The 15,919-nt window shown below is 41.1% G+C and overlaps 1 long non-coding RNA gene across 1 annotated transcript; it reads right to left on the minus strand.

The window, feature by feature from the left end:
- Nucleotides 1-7,293: 7,293 nt before the first annotated feature.
- LOC103354067 (uncharacterized) lies at nt 7,294-12,312 on the minus strand. The gene is made up of 3 exons (XR_520032.1): nt 12,229-12,312; nt 10,882-10,884; nt 7,294-7,304 (listed from the first exon to the last, which is right to left on the minus strand). It is a non-coding gene; the product is annotated as an uncharacterized LOC103354067 (long non-coding RNA).
- Nucleotides 12,313-15,919: the final 3,607 nt, after the last annotated feature.

Below are 15,919 nucleotides of genomic sequence, written 5' to 3' on the forward strand. Positions count from 1 at the left end.
TTTTTTACATAGAAGATGTAGAGGTTTAAAAAACAGTCAAAAGTTGAACAGCTTAGTGCATGCAGTCACAGTCTAAGTGTACATGATTATCTATCTTAATCATGAGTTTAAATGACAGTGTGTTCATTCAAATTTAGCTTTACTTTCACCTTCACTCAAGATTACTCAGGTTTCCTGTGGCATTTTGCAGATGTGACCACAAATGTGATGTGTTTTTTTCCAAAATTAGGGCAACCACATGTTGTGTTAATTGCACCTGGTTTTAGAGACTGATGCTTTAAATGGACTTGCTTCTGTATATGTCTGAGGTTGAACAGAGGCATTTCACTTTATGTCTTCTCTGTGGGAAAATGAATTCTACCCACTTCTTTCAGTTGTAAACAACAGCTGCACATGTTTACGCTTATCACTGAATTCTTATCAGCAGATTTGGCTCCAGATGTATGCCACCTATGTTCCACTGATCACAACAGTACACAGGGTCACGTCTCCATTTCTAGACCACAGGGGGACTTCAACATGAAGGCACCAGGCTTGTCACAGCCCTGTGGCAGGTGTGGCCTACCATTGTGGTTAGCTGCAGCTGGGGCTAAAGCGTACTCACACACACATATATATATGTACAATGTACAAATACATGTATGCTGACATCTTTTAATCTACCCAGAAAAGTAAAGCTGCTTTGCCTGTCATGTTTCACACAAGAACTCTTGTACATAACACAACTGCTGCTCCATGTTGTGTTACTTCATCAGAGTACCTTTAACACACATAATTATCTGAATCAAGAATGGTCAATAATTTGCTTGTAATTCTGAATATGAATGTCTGTATCTTTTTTTTAGTGCTGTCATAGACGGCCACTCACTTTTTCTTATTTAGAGGTTCTATATTGTACCCCTTTTCAGCAAATTATGCAAGTCTCATATGGCCCCAGAGTGTGTTCAGTTTTTCAGTTCAAAATACTTCAAAGATAGTTCATTTCACGAGGACAACATAACCCCTCGTTTAAGGGCTGTTCTAAACTGCCCATGCCCAACCTCTTACATTCTGTTTCCGATTTTAACTTTTTTTTTTTTTTTTTTTTTTTTAAATGTGCATTAGTCAAACTTTTGTTGTTCATAACCTTGCAGCTTTGTGCCGCTTTGGACTCCTAAAAGCAGAGATAGGAGAAGGATATTGCAAAGCAGATATTGGGTGAATTGTGCTATATATATGCATGTTTCTAATTTTGACAGTATTGCACAGTGTCAGTTACAGTTCTTTCCAGTATTAGCGGAGGTCATGGCAATGCCATGTAGATTAACTGTATGTCATAGTACAGCAGGTAATTTAATTAAAATGATTCAAACAAGTACAATTGACATGAAAAAATTTTACACTAAGGAAAAATTTAATTTGTTACTACAGTACTGTCATGATGCAAATAAAAGCTGGTGATTGGATGTCAGGTTCTGATTTTTGGTGAAATATTGTTGACAGCTTAAGGTGTATAAGTCAAGTAAAACTTTCGCATTCCCTCTCCTGTTTAACAGAACTCGGAAAATTGCAAACAAAAAAGACAATGGAGCAGTTAAAGGAGCTGCAAGTGAGATGCAAGAGAGATGGTGTATTCGTTCAGTAGGCCTTCCAGCCAATGGCCTCCAACGGCCATGGTGGAACATGACCATGTTTAGTAGAGGTGAGCTTGATCCTTGTGAATGGTTACCATCAAGGCAGCCTGTTCAGGGCATTTCCCTGCCTTCTATCTTTCGGATTGAACTAATTTCCGCCAAGAATTAGGAGTAATTCTAGAAGCCCTGTATTTTATGCAGTGTTTAAGAGAAATTTTAGGTTGCAATGTGACTTTGTGACTTGCCTCTAACCAAACACAGATTGCCCATTCAATAGTGACAATAGCCAGGTGTTTAAATTGAATTTCTATTCAGCTAGAGTATCCCCTCAGTACTCCCCTCAGAATTATCCATTCCCCTAAATGGCCAATTGCTGAAACGTTTGCTTCACACCCTGCTATGTTTACAAGTATCCTCTTTTTATTAAAAGCACATGGAGCATAAATAACACTCCGAACGCTGTCTGCTTCACAGTTTTGTTTTGTTTTTTAGGAATTTTGTCACAAATTCAAGCATTCCTTGGTGGAATTGTAGAAAAAGCTGTGAAAAGATGGTCAGCTTAGATTTTTATGAGATCCAAGATTTGGTCATCTGCTGCATTCTCAGAACTCTAGGAGTTGTCACTGCAATGAAATACATTTATTCTTGCTGCTTTAATTACAATGACCCAATGTTGTCCACTCGAGAGAATGAGCTAAGGCCCAGCTGTGCATGCATTTGTGTGTGTGTGTGTGTGTGTGTGTGTGTGTGTGTGTGTGTGTGTTAGTATGAATATAATGACACCATTGCAATTGCACTGACCTCAGTAAGAGCGTCAGACTAAGAGCAAGAATGATGTAACACAGCACAGACAGAGTGCAAGACATCGACAGAGCCAAGCAACACAATGTGTGGGAAGAAGAAAAGTGAAGAAAGGGTTATGAGATAATGAAATAACAAGACAGCACAAGACTAAGATGTTTCACCCAACAACAAACTGCAACAATGTCCGACAAATCATGTAATAAGACTGCCAACTACATCTAAAATATACTTTCACAATCACAAAATAAACTTTGTTTAACTGAGTTTCTGGCAATTGTGTTAGTCTGATGCTGTACCTGATTACATTGATGCTATGAAAAAAGTCAACCTGCAAACACTTTTAACAGACCTTGTCCACCGGCTACTAGAGGTGAGACACAGCTGCAGTTAATAAAACTGATAGTATTGAAGTAAGCAGGCAACAGGCAGTAATGTCTCTTTGATCTGTCTCATTAGCTTCCTAAATCAAACTTAACAACTACTGGCACAAATGCTACTCTTGCAGTCACAACTACTAGAATAGAATAGAATAGAATAGAATAGAATAGAATAGAATAGAATAGAACATCCTTTATTTGTCCCACAAGGGCAAATTTGCATGTTACAGCAGCAAAGTGACAGTAAGAAAAGCAAACTATCAATACACAATATAAATAAAAAAACAGAGGAACACAAGGATACTAACAACACAAATTTAAGAATATGAATTGCATTAATGCAAATAGTAACTACTGCTACTTATGACTGTAAATGAGAATCCCAAAGAAATCTACAATAATCACAGCAGCAGCCAAAACTTTTATAGGTTACCAAACAATGTCTTTGCAACCACCAAGAACACCATAGCAACTACTTTGTAACATCCTAGTCAATCGTCAAACTAGTCAAATACGCTTTGCCACTTCTAACACTTTAGCATTACTGCAACTGCCTAATAACTTCTAAGTGAACAACCACTGAGCATCTCTGGCCTTTTCTTAGCAACCATCTGGGAATATGTCATTAGTAACTATGAACACATCCTCAACTACTTAAAGACATTCTATGGATTTTTTAAAATATGTAAAGCAGTTGAGATCCCCTGATGTTTTCAGTACCTACAATTGGTCAACCTCCAAAAACACTGCATTATAAACTTTCTGTAGCACACATCAAAAGCATCTTTATGTTAGACCTCCCCACTGATAGCACTGCTCTAACACCTCTCATACCACATCCCAGTTTACTATGCAGGCTTTCTGCTGAAAACTTATGGCTTCAAGCTTGAGCCAAGATATTATTTTGATGATGTCAGTGTGACATTACAAGATGTTATATGACTTGACAAAGCCCCCTCAAAGGAACTTACAACATGTGCATGTATAGATAGCTCTTTAGCAACAACCCTCAAATTACACACAGTGCACATATGACACATATCACATGAGGTTTCATACTACAGTTTTGTTCTATAGGTGCCAAAACATCAAAAAAGGCAAAACTGAACTGCATGGAGACTGAAATGTAAAGTCGAATGAATGTAGAGACAGAGTGAGAAACGTGTCACAGGGGTAGAGAGTGGAGATTGGGGTGGGAGGTTTTTATGCAGAGAGAATTTGAGTGACGCAAGACCCAGCAGAAGGAAAACAAAAAAAGAAAGAAATGTTAGCCAGTTTGTTATTGTGAGGGATTCTGGTTGCCAAGGCAATAGAGGGGGAAACCCACACAGCTGTTGTCCAGCTCATGTTGCAGTCACATCATCTGCAGTTTAAACTGTAGAGGCTGTTCAAGGTTTTATACTATAAAGCACTGTTTAATGTGCTTTTATACAATAAATCTAGCTTGCTTGTTTTTCTATTGTTTCTAGAGTTATTTCTTTAATCTACAAACATTTGTGCAAAATATATTAATTCATAAGGTCAACTGTATCAAATGTGATTTTTAAAAAAGAAGGGATAAATCAAGAAATCCAGAAGATCATCCGTGTCATTATTTGTCACAGCTTCTTTATCCTATTACATACAGATGTTCAAAGTACAAGTTCCTACAGGAAATTAATGCTTCATAAAATCAGGTTGAGAGGGACCAAACTATAGAAAGCTGTAGGAAGATGGTTTGCAAGGGAACTGGAAAGTGTCCTCAGGGTCTGCTGGTTCTCTATTGGCTAGTGAGGCAGGAGGAGGAGAGACCAATGACAGTGTCTTGGTGTGCTGTTAAGCGCCAGGCTGGATTTCATCATGTGAGAGGCCCAGTGCAGTCTTTAACACAAAGCAGATGTCCTCAAACTCACGGGTGCCACTAACATTCACACTGTACTGATAGAGCAATCCCCCATCCCATCAATCTCTTCGTCCAGTCCTTTTTACGTCTCTCCCTCATTTGCTACCTTCCCTCCACTGTTCTTTTCTTCATTATGATAAAAAGGCTCTGCATACTATACGTCATTAACCTTGCCTTGTATATTGTTTAAGGCTCACTAATGGATTTTTAGGTTTTGTTCTGTTTTGTTTTGCTTTTTTACATTTGCATAAGTACTCTTAAGTATGGTCATTAGAAGGTGTTATGAGAGCTCACATTAGCAGAGTACATCAGCAGTGGTGGCTCGTATTTAAAGTCAGGCTCTATATTCAGCTGTAGGTCACTGTATTTCAAAAGTGCTCACATCCCGTTTTCACACATCTCTGTCTCCTTAAGTGAAATTACATATTCAGTACATACAGTATGCATGATCTTCCCCTGATGAAATTAAGAACGCACACAACCTTACAGAACTTTTCAGTTTTAAAAACATGGAAAGAATAATTTGAGCTTCAGCAGTGATAAGGACCGCAATGCAGGTAGAGAAGGAACAGAAGGGACAAATTGGTAAGTCCATAATTTTTTCTTGTTTCTGATTCTTCTTGTGTACAAGCACAATTTGTTGACTTCTGTGTGGACACAAGCAGCAGTGGCATATGTGTCAACAACCTGAAACCCATGAGTTTTCATGTACACAGTCCATCTGTGTGTCATTGTATGCCATTGTCCTATTCGCCAGCAGAGATTCTAGTCAGCTCAACCCAAAAGCAGCTACTTTTGCATATTTACCTGTTGGTGTGGTGTACTGAATGTGTGCTTCAAGTGTCCCTTGGCACACATCAAATGATACAGTTGTTCTGTGTTGCCCATATCACTGTAAGGGTTGAGAGCTGGCCATCCGGCAGGGAGGTGTGGAAGCACTCAACGGTCATTCAAACATAGCTTCAAAAAGTCCCCTGCAGAGATGGGACAACCTGACAATCATGTCAGCAGCAGAGGAAAACCTGCTCCACAGATGAAAATTCACCTGTCAGCAAGACAATGAAGTGAGGCAGCCAATGCTGGAGTGGCTTCAAGTCTCTGCCTGTTCTTGAGTGACGATAACGGTGCACAGAATGTTGGGATAGACGGTGCAAATGTATGTGCAAAAAGCCCAAAGAGGCTTAATCAGGAAGATTCAAAGCTGTAAATGCAGGCAAAGGGGCTTCTACAAATTACTCAATTAGGGGGCCTGACTTCTTTGAATTGTGAGTGTTTCACAGGAAAAATCTGATTATTTCATTTAAAAATAATTCAACAATAAATTTTTTTATTTTAATTTTAATTTTTTTAAAGGTGCAAAATACGAGAGGGCCCAAATGTTTCCTGAAGTGAATGTAGAAAAAAAGTTTGCATTTTTTGCTTTTTTACTCACACACAGCCTCTGTCTTCCCCACTCTTTGGTTTTAAGATCTTTCCAGCTGCTTTTCCTCTAATATCTAAACATGTTTACATACACAGCAGACGCACACAGAAGGCTTGGGTGTCTAATGGATAAGAAACACCTGTGCCTACACAGCGAAGTGGTTCTCATAATATATTTGGACACACTCACACACACACACACACACACACACACACCAAAGTTTATATCTTTGTCTCGTTTAATGTTTTAACTTGTCACTTCTATGGGGGGATCTGCCCAAATCTCTATTTGTTCACCTTGTTTGTATGAGTTACTCTAATTTGACATGTCTTACTGTGTTTTGAGCACTGCTTTCATCTTTCCATCCGTCTGCAATTACTATGAAATCACATCTGACAGAAATGATGGACAAAGAAAAAAAAAAACAAGACTCAAGTTGTAATAAAACCAAAATGTTCCTTCAGAGTTAGTCTGAGTTGCCGGATGGAAGCTGCCACTGGTTGGCCATTTCACAAGGCTTTCTCTTTTCACTGTCACTCATGTGAGCGAACACTGAAGTTTCATCCTTCCCTAAGTTCCATCCAAGGTGATTGGTTTAAATAAATACAAACAAGCCAGAGCTCCTTTTCCCCAGTAGCAGAATGACAGGGAGGTGCAGCAGACTATGAGGTGCTTCAGAATGCGCTGGCCAAGCAAAACTACTTTAAGTCTAGCTTCTGTTAAGATTATTTGACCTGCCACACCACCCACAGGAGCAGAAATACATTTTTCTGCATTTAATTCTCTGCTCTGTACATTCTACCCAACAGTGAATGCCTGTATTTCTCTCAGTGCCAGTTTGTATCACAACTCTATTTTCTCTGTGATATTGTTATGTAACCCTCCCTACAGTTGCAGGGTAAAGACTGTGATTTTTGTGTGTGTGTGACTTGTTACTAAATACACAAGCTACCAAACACATGTACCTCATGCAATTATAGCTTCTTATAAGAATAGAGCTTAAAAAGAAAGAAAGAAAGATGCTACTTTATAAAAAAAAAAAAAAAAGAAAAAAAGTTTAGCAAGGTAGAGGTAATACCTAATAATGCTACTCATATTTACCTTTGGTTTTGCATTATAAATTGTTCATTTAACAATCTCCTCAATTAACCTCAGCACCAAAACTTTAGGCTCTCCTCTATAAATACAAAATATTATATATTATACTACATAATTATATATCATTCCAATTAAATCTTTTGCCCATTAGCTTGTAATTTAATTAGTTTTATCTGTCTAACTTTGTTGCTTCTAGCATGGTCTGGTTTGACTGACCATATGTTAACTGTTGGCCCTTTCATGTCTTCTGTAGACAGATCAGCATATGAAAACGATCTAATGCACATCTAATGCACAACATCAGCATCTCCACAGCTTAGTTTAAGACAGGGATCAAACCTGATGTAACCCAAAACCCCATACTTCATTTCAAACTTTATAAAGTTATAAAGTCATAACACAGTATTATTACAAAAAATATGTGGAGTATGTAGTTATGGCCAGCAGAGCACAGAGTGAACAGTTCTAGTGAGAACTCTACACTCTGTGTTCTGTTGATGTAGACTGTAAGGAGAAACAGTGACTCTGTCTCTGGAAAGACATGTTGAATTTTATAAATGTAATTTTTCATATTAAATAACTGAATTCCATTCATCTACTCTTGTTGAATTTTTAGACTTGAGTGTCTTTGATTTAATTGAACCATCTAAATGACAAGATTCCCCTTAAATATTCTTGCATTTAATGAGCAGAACGAAAACTCTGTAATATTCCATTTCATTCAGCAGAAAAAAGAAATGTGCACAGAAAACAATATTTGCTGACAATAAAAATGGATCCACAGCTCTGAAGGTGCTGGATTCATGCTGAGTTCAACCTAGTACTTTTGCTGTAGAATTGTGCACAGCCTCGCTCACTTCATATTGATCCAGCTGCTGTGTGATGTAGCGTTAATTCAAATGAACGGAAACTTTCATTCAGAGTGACAGTATCTGAAGGTAGGTTTCAAGAGTTATATGTGATGTGGTGATACTGAAGGAGACAGAGATGATTAGGATATCAGGTAGTGGTGCTCAGCTCTATTCGAGTTTTATTCTTGACTATGCTAACATTACAGGCTACTGAAGCTCAGTCAATCAGTGTGCCATGTGTATCTGAAACACAGATATGCTGCTGTGTGATGGTCATGGTGTAACTGGGCTGATTTGATAAGACCTTAACCAAGCTATGTTATGTTAGTTCCCTAACCTCAGTCATCCTTTGTTATATATGTAAAGAGTATTTAAGTAATTATATTAATACATGACTTGGTCACCCTTGGACACTGACAAACAAGGCAATACATAGAAGTCATTCAGATTACAGCAGGCCACATATGGAAGATATTGTCCCTATGGTGTAACATTTGCAAAACTAGCACATTCTCAGCAGGATAGCAAAACTTAACAAAATACCCAATACGAATTTGAAATCAGAATCATAACAACATATTTTTTATTTTGATGATCAATGACAGCCTCTTTTGCTGCAGTAGTGAAATGGTGTTTTGGATTTAAAGGCTCGTATCAGCAGACATTTATCATGCAGCAATGTCACGCTCGTTGATTAGTGATACAGCATGAGGTTTTCTGGGTTTTGCTGGTGAGAGGTTTGGTTGGCCAGAGCATAAACATAATACATTCAACAAAACAGATTACACACATACACCCACACACAAACACACACCGAGCAGATTCTTGCTGGTAGGCATAGGTTGAATGCATGCACATTTGAGTATGTGCAGCTTGAAGGAAGTGGTTTTACTCACTCAGTGTAGAGGAAAACACCTCTGATGTTTGTTATTCACCTCTAAGTGTATGAAGAAGAAAAAAAAAAAAACAGCAGTTGTGTATCACAGTTGGTTTTAGTACAGTCAGCTTCTCTTCTGTGAGCCATTTCTTTAAATAAAAAGAAAACAATCAAACAATTACAAAAAATAATGAAAGTTAGTTATTGTGCTGATTCTCAAAGACTGAGTCTGAAAAGCACTGGGCCCTCCACATGTGGGCTGTAATCTGAGGTGGTTGCTTGTAAAACAATTGTTTTTATTTTAATGTGTCCTAAATAGGACCAAGTTAAGGGAATACATTTCAAGGAATATCTGTTTAGAAACATTTTTATCTGCTCATTCTACTTGCATGCAGTAGTCCAAATCCTATCACATGTGGATCCCTGGAAAACAATCTAAATGGCACACGTAATATGACCAGTGAAGATACAAAGGTTTCTTCTTCTTTGCACAAACCTATACTGGGCCTTGACACTGGGTCATGGTCTTTTGCATCTTCCTTTTTTCAATTGCCAGTTTGTAGTCACTGCACCTGTACTCGGTTAGGATTCATCTCTGCTTTTATTTTTCAGTCATGTCATATTGGGGCCAGATAAAATTTGGATCAAATTTGGAATGCTACAAAGAAGAAACTAAAAGCCAAATAGGTTTTGAGGCATTGTGTTTAGGTTTAGTTTACTTTGAAAATGTGGTGTTGTAAAACAGTCAGGCCAGAGTGTCTCCAAGAGTTGACAGTTAGTATCAGCAGCAACTTAGGGGAATTGGCTGAAAGCAGACCTTGTGTTCATAGGGCTTTAGAATGGAGGGTGCCTAAGGACATTTGAGTTCTCCCTTCTGAATGGTAATATCAGTGGGAGTCTATCTAATTTTGCTCAGCATGCATTTGCTGACATTTTTCTGTAAATGTGTAAAATGTATCCATATGGATGGACTGCACTTATATAGCGCTTTTCTACCTTACCGGGACTCAAAGCCCTTTACAATGTGTTTCTCATTCACACATTCACACACACATTCATACACCAATGGCGACAGAGCTGCCATGCAAGGTGCTGCCTGCCATTGGGAGCAACTTCAGGTTTAGTGTCTTGCCCAAGGACACTTTGACTGTGGGGTGGGGGATCGAACCGCCAACCTTACAATCAGAGGACAACCACTCTACCACCTGAGCCACAGCCGCCAAGTGGGCCAAACCACAGCAGTTACTTGAAAAAAACTGTCTGGTGTACCGCCTCATGCCTCAGGTTGCCGGTCACCTTCAGTTGCCTGTTTGCCAGCAATTTCCTTGGATTTAGCCTGCCACTCACCTTTTTTAATTCTATGCTCAGCGTAGTCTTTTAATTGTCAGTCAGCCCCAGACCTTTGTCACACCCAGCTTCTTCAAGCCAGTCTCTGCACAAACTGCAAATTAGCTTTTCATCTGAAAAAGCACTTGAACCGTTATAAACCCCTCTAGTTGTTAGGGCACTTTACCCACCACACATAAGCCATTCCAAATTTCCTGGGTTTTACTAACTTTTATAACCACTTTATTAGAAATTATATCATAAGGAGGGCCCCTTTAACTAGGCTTTCCTCCATTCCTTTTTCATGACACCGAGAAATAAAGTAGGCTTTCCTCCAGCTAAAAGATCTCTTCACCTCTGTACCTCTTCTAGTTTAACTTGACCCCTCTTGCCAGCTTGTGATGTCGGTAGGTGTCTTTTTTCCCCCCAATGTATTTCCCTGGCAGAACACAACTTGTGAACAGATCATTGCTGACAGTCAAACTTGCCCATGGAGAATGAAAACATTGGCTGGGGGGAGCTGAACAACCCATTCATGGACAGATCACAAAAACCTAATTTACGTCCAAATTACCAAGTGCAGCAGTCTTGTTGGACACTGTTTTTTGTCTACCTTTATTTCACTGTCACTTACTGTCTTGGATTCCAAAATGTCAAAGCAGTCTCTACAGCCAACATTCCCCTGCGGAGTCTTCTGTCAGTCCAGACACCATCCTTCCTTCAACTTGTGTTGTGACAGCCATCACCTGTGAGACTGAGTCAGTGGTGATGAAGCAACGATGTTCTCCACCCAATCTAGATACCAGTCCAAGCAGTCTGTGTGTGTCAGACTCTGCTCATTTCCAGGTTCTCCAGCAGAGGCATAATTCCTGGGTCGCTGCAGAGAAACATCTGGCGACAGCAGCTGAGATACTCGTGAATTTGTCAATGCCTGTGCTGTGCGTGCCTAAAGCAAGTCCTGGGGCCTCATGTACAAAGCGTGCGTACGCACAAAAACTTGGCGTACGCACTTATCCACGCTCACGTTCAGATGTATCAAGAGCGAAATGAACGTGGAAATGTGCGGTCCTCCACGCCAACTTCTTGACTGGCGTACGCACGTTTCTATTGCTTTTGAGCCGTTGCCGACACTTAGAGGTGATGCTGGGAATATAAAAATGTACAAAACAATGTAAAAAAAGGTAATTCCTCAAAGTGATATGCACATCAGAGACACTAAGATGAACACTTAACACACCCAGGTGTTTGCAATCAGATGAGCGGATATACAATTTTACGTAAAATGGTGCCGAAGACACCGTTAACAACAACGGCAGCTTTGGACCTGTTGGATATTGCCAATGGAGCAGTGCCAAGAGAACGGGTTTCCAGAGACCTCAGGATGACGACTGGATCATCAGCCGCTTTACGTTCCCGACAGCAATTCGCTGAGAACTGTGCGTGAAGCTGCGGCCATTATTGGAGCGCAACACGTCCAGGAGCCATGTCCTACCTGTGCCCATACAGGTGCTGACCACACTGGGCTTCCTGGCCACAGGGTCATTTCAGACGGAGCTGGCCGACCGACCGGGACTGTGCCAGTTGACAGTGAGCAGAGCCATGCCAGCTGTGTGGGACGGAACCATCCGAATGTCAGCCAGATATATCAAATTCCCACACCACAGCTGAACAGGGCGACATAAAAGTGCAATTTGTAGCGACGGCCGGTTTTCCTGCTGTAATCGGAGCTGTCGACTGCACACACATTGCTATAGAGGCACCATCACAAGATGCATGTGTTTATGTAAACAGGAGGCATTTATTATTAAATCAGTGTACAGATCATCTGTGATGCGCAAATGCAATTATTGTTGCGAGGCGGCCTTGATCAAAACACATTCTGACCAACAGTATGGTTGAGAACAGGCTACAAGCTGGCACGGTGGTGGCTTCTTGGTGAGTAAGTCATTTAATTGTCCTAACATTAATCCCCCCGACATGCGTTGATGTGCGCCCCGGACGGGCATCAGCAGCTGGCTGTTATGGCGGACCGGAGGATCGGCTGACGCCGGGGAGGCTGGAGGAATCCCACGGGTCTGTGATACGAGGCTGGGACTGCGTCTCACAGTCTTCTCCTGCCTCATTGTCTGTTAAAAAATAATAAATTGAGTAATCTGACATGAGACAAAGTTTTGATTTCCTCTTTGATATCCTGGCATGATTACACAAGAACCTGTATCTTGTTTGGCTGCGAGCAGATTATTATATGACCCGTGTAGTGAATAAATCTGTGAGTTACACAATAAATATTTACCTTGGGGGGATCTGAGTGACCTACGTGTGCTCCCACCACCCCTGTGACAGCAACGTCACCCACAATAGCGGCGACTCTCTGCTCAAACGGGGTGAGTTCATCCTTGTTGCTGTTACCTGATCCTGCAGAGAGGGGAATCCCACCTGTCGGCCCTGTTTATACTAATTTGCATATGTAAATTGAGGGCGTGGAGAGGGAGGAGTCTGGTACTCCAGCATGTGCGATCAATTCCACGCTGAGTGAGATGTACAAAGGAAATGTGCTTGGATTCCGGCGTACGCTCACTTTCGTTCATCTGGATTTTTTTGTGCGTACGCAGTTTTCAGGATTGAAGCGTACGCCAGGTTTCAGTATGAAATCCACGCAAGTCTTTGTACAAGAGGCCCCTGGTGTTTTGCTGTTTGTACCTGCAGCCAACTTGTTCCCTTACTCCTATTGCTGTTGATTTTGTCACTAGCCTGGGCCATTCTAGTAACAGTCTTTCTCACCACAGTCAATCCTAAACCACCATCTGCCCATAAAAACGGCTGATCTTTTTTCATACGTACCATGTTTCCCCATCTTCACAGTATTCCAGGTGACATAGTTTCAGACTAACTGCCACAGTTCATTTCTCAAGTGTGGAAAGTACTCTGTCTAGCTCTTGGGGCCACAGTCAGCTTGCCGCAAAGCAGCCATGTGCTATGTCATTGCCATCTTCTTGAAGTTCCCAATTAAAATGTATGGAACACAGCCACATCACCTAGGCGGGACTGAGTATTCTCTAGGTTGCCAGGCCCCTCTATTTCTGTAATATAGCAACTCCATTGGTCCATAAACATCTTCTCCAGTCCTAAAGGACCTGGAAGCCACCTGTTCCACTCTGTTCTGCTCTACTGACCGCCATAAACACATTGCTCATTGTCATCGAGCTCTGGTCCCATCATACCAGTCAGGTTGTTTCTAATCTGAAAACATTCCTTTAAAAACTGAATCAAATATATAGTATCTATACTTAATGGATCCTCATGCAATTGAACGAGTCATTAACCCATGTGCCCGAAGGTTCAAACTACTTATTCCATGAGAATACCTCCAACTGTCTGTGTATCTCAAATCATCTGTTGGTAAATGACAATAAAATTTCATTTTTTTGTAATTTTAACTATGCCAATTTCATTAATGGGATGTTTCAGAGAGTCCCTGTTTAGCTTGTTTAAATATGTTGAAAAAGTCAACAATTTCCTGTCTATTTTTCCACATAATTGTATGTGTAGGGTTCAAAGACCCCTGATGAAAATGGAAAATAGGAATGCCGCCACCTTGCCCCAAACAGGGAAGGCAGGGCCTCCCCCTGGAGCCAGGCCTGGGGGGGAGCTAACCGGAGAGCGCCTGGTGGCCCTGTGGGGTTTGGTAGGTCACAGCCCGAAGAAGCAACATGGAGCTGCCGCCCAGGGAGCCCACCACCCATGGGGCCCTCCACGTATGGAGCAGTAAATCAGAGTCTGGTGCAACCAGGCAGTAGGCAAGGGCAGCAGTCTGGGCATACCACCCCCTGCTGGCGTAGACTGGTTGTGGGGACGTGGGACGACACCTCACTGGCAGGAAAGGAATCTGAACTGGTGCGGGAGGTGGAGCGAAACCGGCTAGAAATAGACGGGCTCACCTCCACGCACAGCAAGGGATCCGGAACCAAACTGCTGGAGACATGGTGGATTCTCTCTCTTTTTCTGGAGTTACTCAGGGTGAGAGGCGCCGGGCGGGTGTGGGGATACTCACAAGTCCCTGGCTGAGCTCCACTCTGTTGGAGTTCTCCTCGGAGAACAAGAGGGTTGCATCTCTGCAACTGCATGCTGCGAAAGGGAAAACTCTGACTGTTGTTTGTGTGTAAGCACCAAACAGCAGTTCAGAGTATTTGGCCTTCTTGAAGTCTCTGGTGGTGTCCTGGAAGGGGTGCCACCTGGGGATTCTATAGTTCTCCTAGGGGACTTCAATGCTCATGTGGGCAATGACCAACTTTTCACCTTTGCAGAGCTGCTGAGGGGGGCATGGGAGTTCGATCAGCCAGTCCACATGTTGTTTGTGGATCTGGAGAAGACCTACGACTGTGTTCCCTGAGGGGGTACTGAGGGAGTATAGGGTACCAGGTTTGCTGACACGAGCCATGTGGTCCCTGTACAAACAAAGTGAGAGTTTTGTCTGAATTCTCAGCATTTTGTGGCGTTCTCTGGAATGACCTGCTCTGCCTGCTGCCACCACGACCCGACCCCGGACAAGTGGAAGAAAATAGATGGATAATTGTATGTAGCGGAACATAAACTGAGGTTTCTTTACTGTTGATGCTTCATCTGGGGAAATGTGGACTTCCCAGGTATTTTCACCATAGCACTCATTCATCGAAATGCAGAGTGCTTCCTGTGACTGATACTCCCATATACTGACACCTAACGATAACACTTGACACCATAAAATTAAAGGTGCTGGATCACACATGACTTTAGGATGTAGTTAAGATGATTTATCTATGGTTACAAAATCAGTAAACATCGCCAGCCACAACCTTACTTTTCACTTTGTTATATAAGGTGGCACGATATCTTGCATTTCTCACTGAATGCAGACAGAAATCCTGTGTTGAAGAATCATCTAACATTAACATCAATTCATTAGGAGACTGGGCATGTATGGTTAATTAGAGATGAGGGTTGCTGAAATTGTGAGATGATATGTTTAAATATACAACCTTGCACACAGAGACTACACAGAAGCACAGGTGATGCCATAAGAGCTGTGGTGCTATGTAATTTTCCATGGTTAAATAAACTCTCCTTCAGACTTATTTCAAAACAATTTTGTGATGCATCAGATACTGCTGAGAAAATTGTCTGCATTTAAGTCTAGCATGTACAGAAAACTACAGTTACCATTAGCCTGATTCTGTAGGACTTAATATAAAGAAGCACTGAGTCATTCCTACACAGACATGCACACACAGTGAAGGGTAATTTCATCTGGTGCACATTTTAGTAATGTGTGTTTAAAAAGAAATTGCACTTAATACCGTTTAAACATAGTGGAGTGTTACAGTAAACTCACCAAGAGCCTAAATCTTTCTGTTATTTTCCTTAAATTCTCTTTCTAGGCCTTTGTCACTAAATGCTATATGATGGTGCAGAAGCATGTTCCCTCTCCATTAAAAAGATACTACAGGTTAGCAGGCGGTTGTTCATCATTATCAAAGTGGCTGTGTAGGTTAAAGACTGCATCAATATCCCAACAATAGGACTAAGAATGAAAGAAATAACACAGACCTGCAGTTCAAATCACACACAATCAGCTTTTTTATTTTAGTAAATAGTACAAATACAGCAACAAGAAAAACAACACTCGTCGTCT

This window comes from Stegastes partitus, unplaced genomic scaffold (assembly GCF_000690725.1).
Source record: "Stegastes partitus isolate 25-593 unplaced genomic scaffold, Stegastes_partitus-1.0.2 Scaffold95, whole genome shotgun sequence".
NCBI classification, from domain to species: Eukaryota; Metazoa; Chordata; class Actinopteri; family Pomacentridae; genus Stegastes; species Stegastes partitus.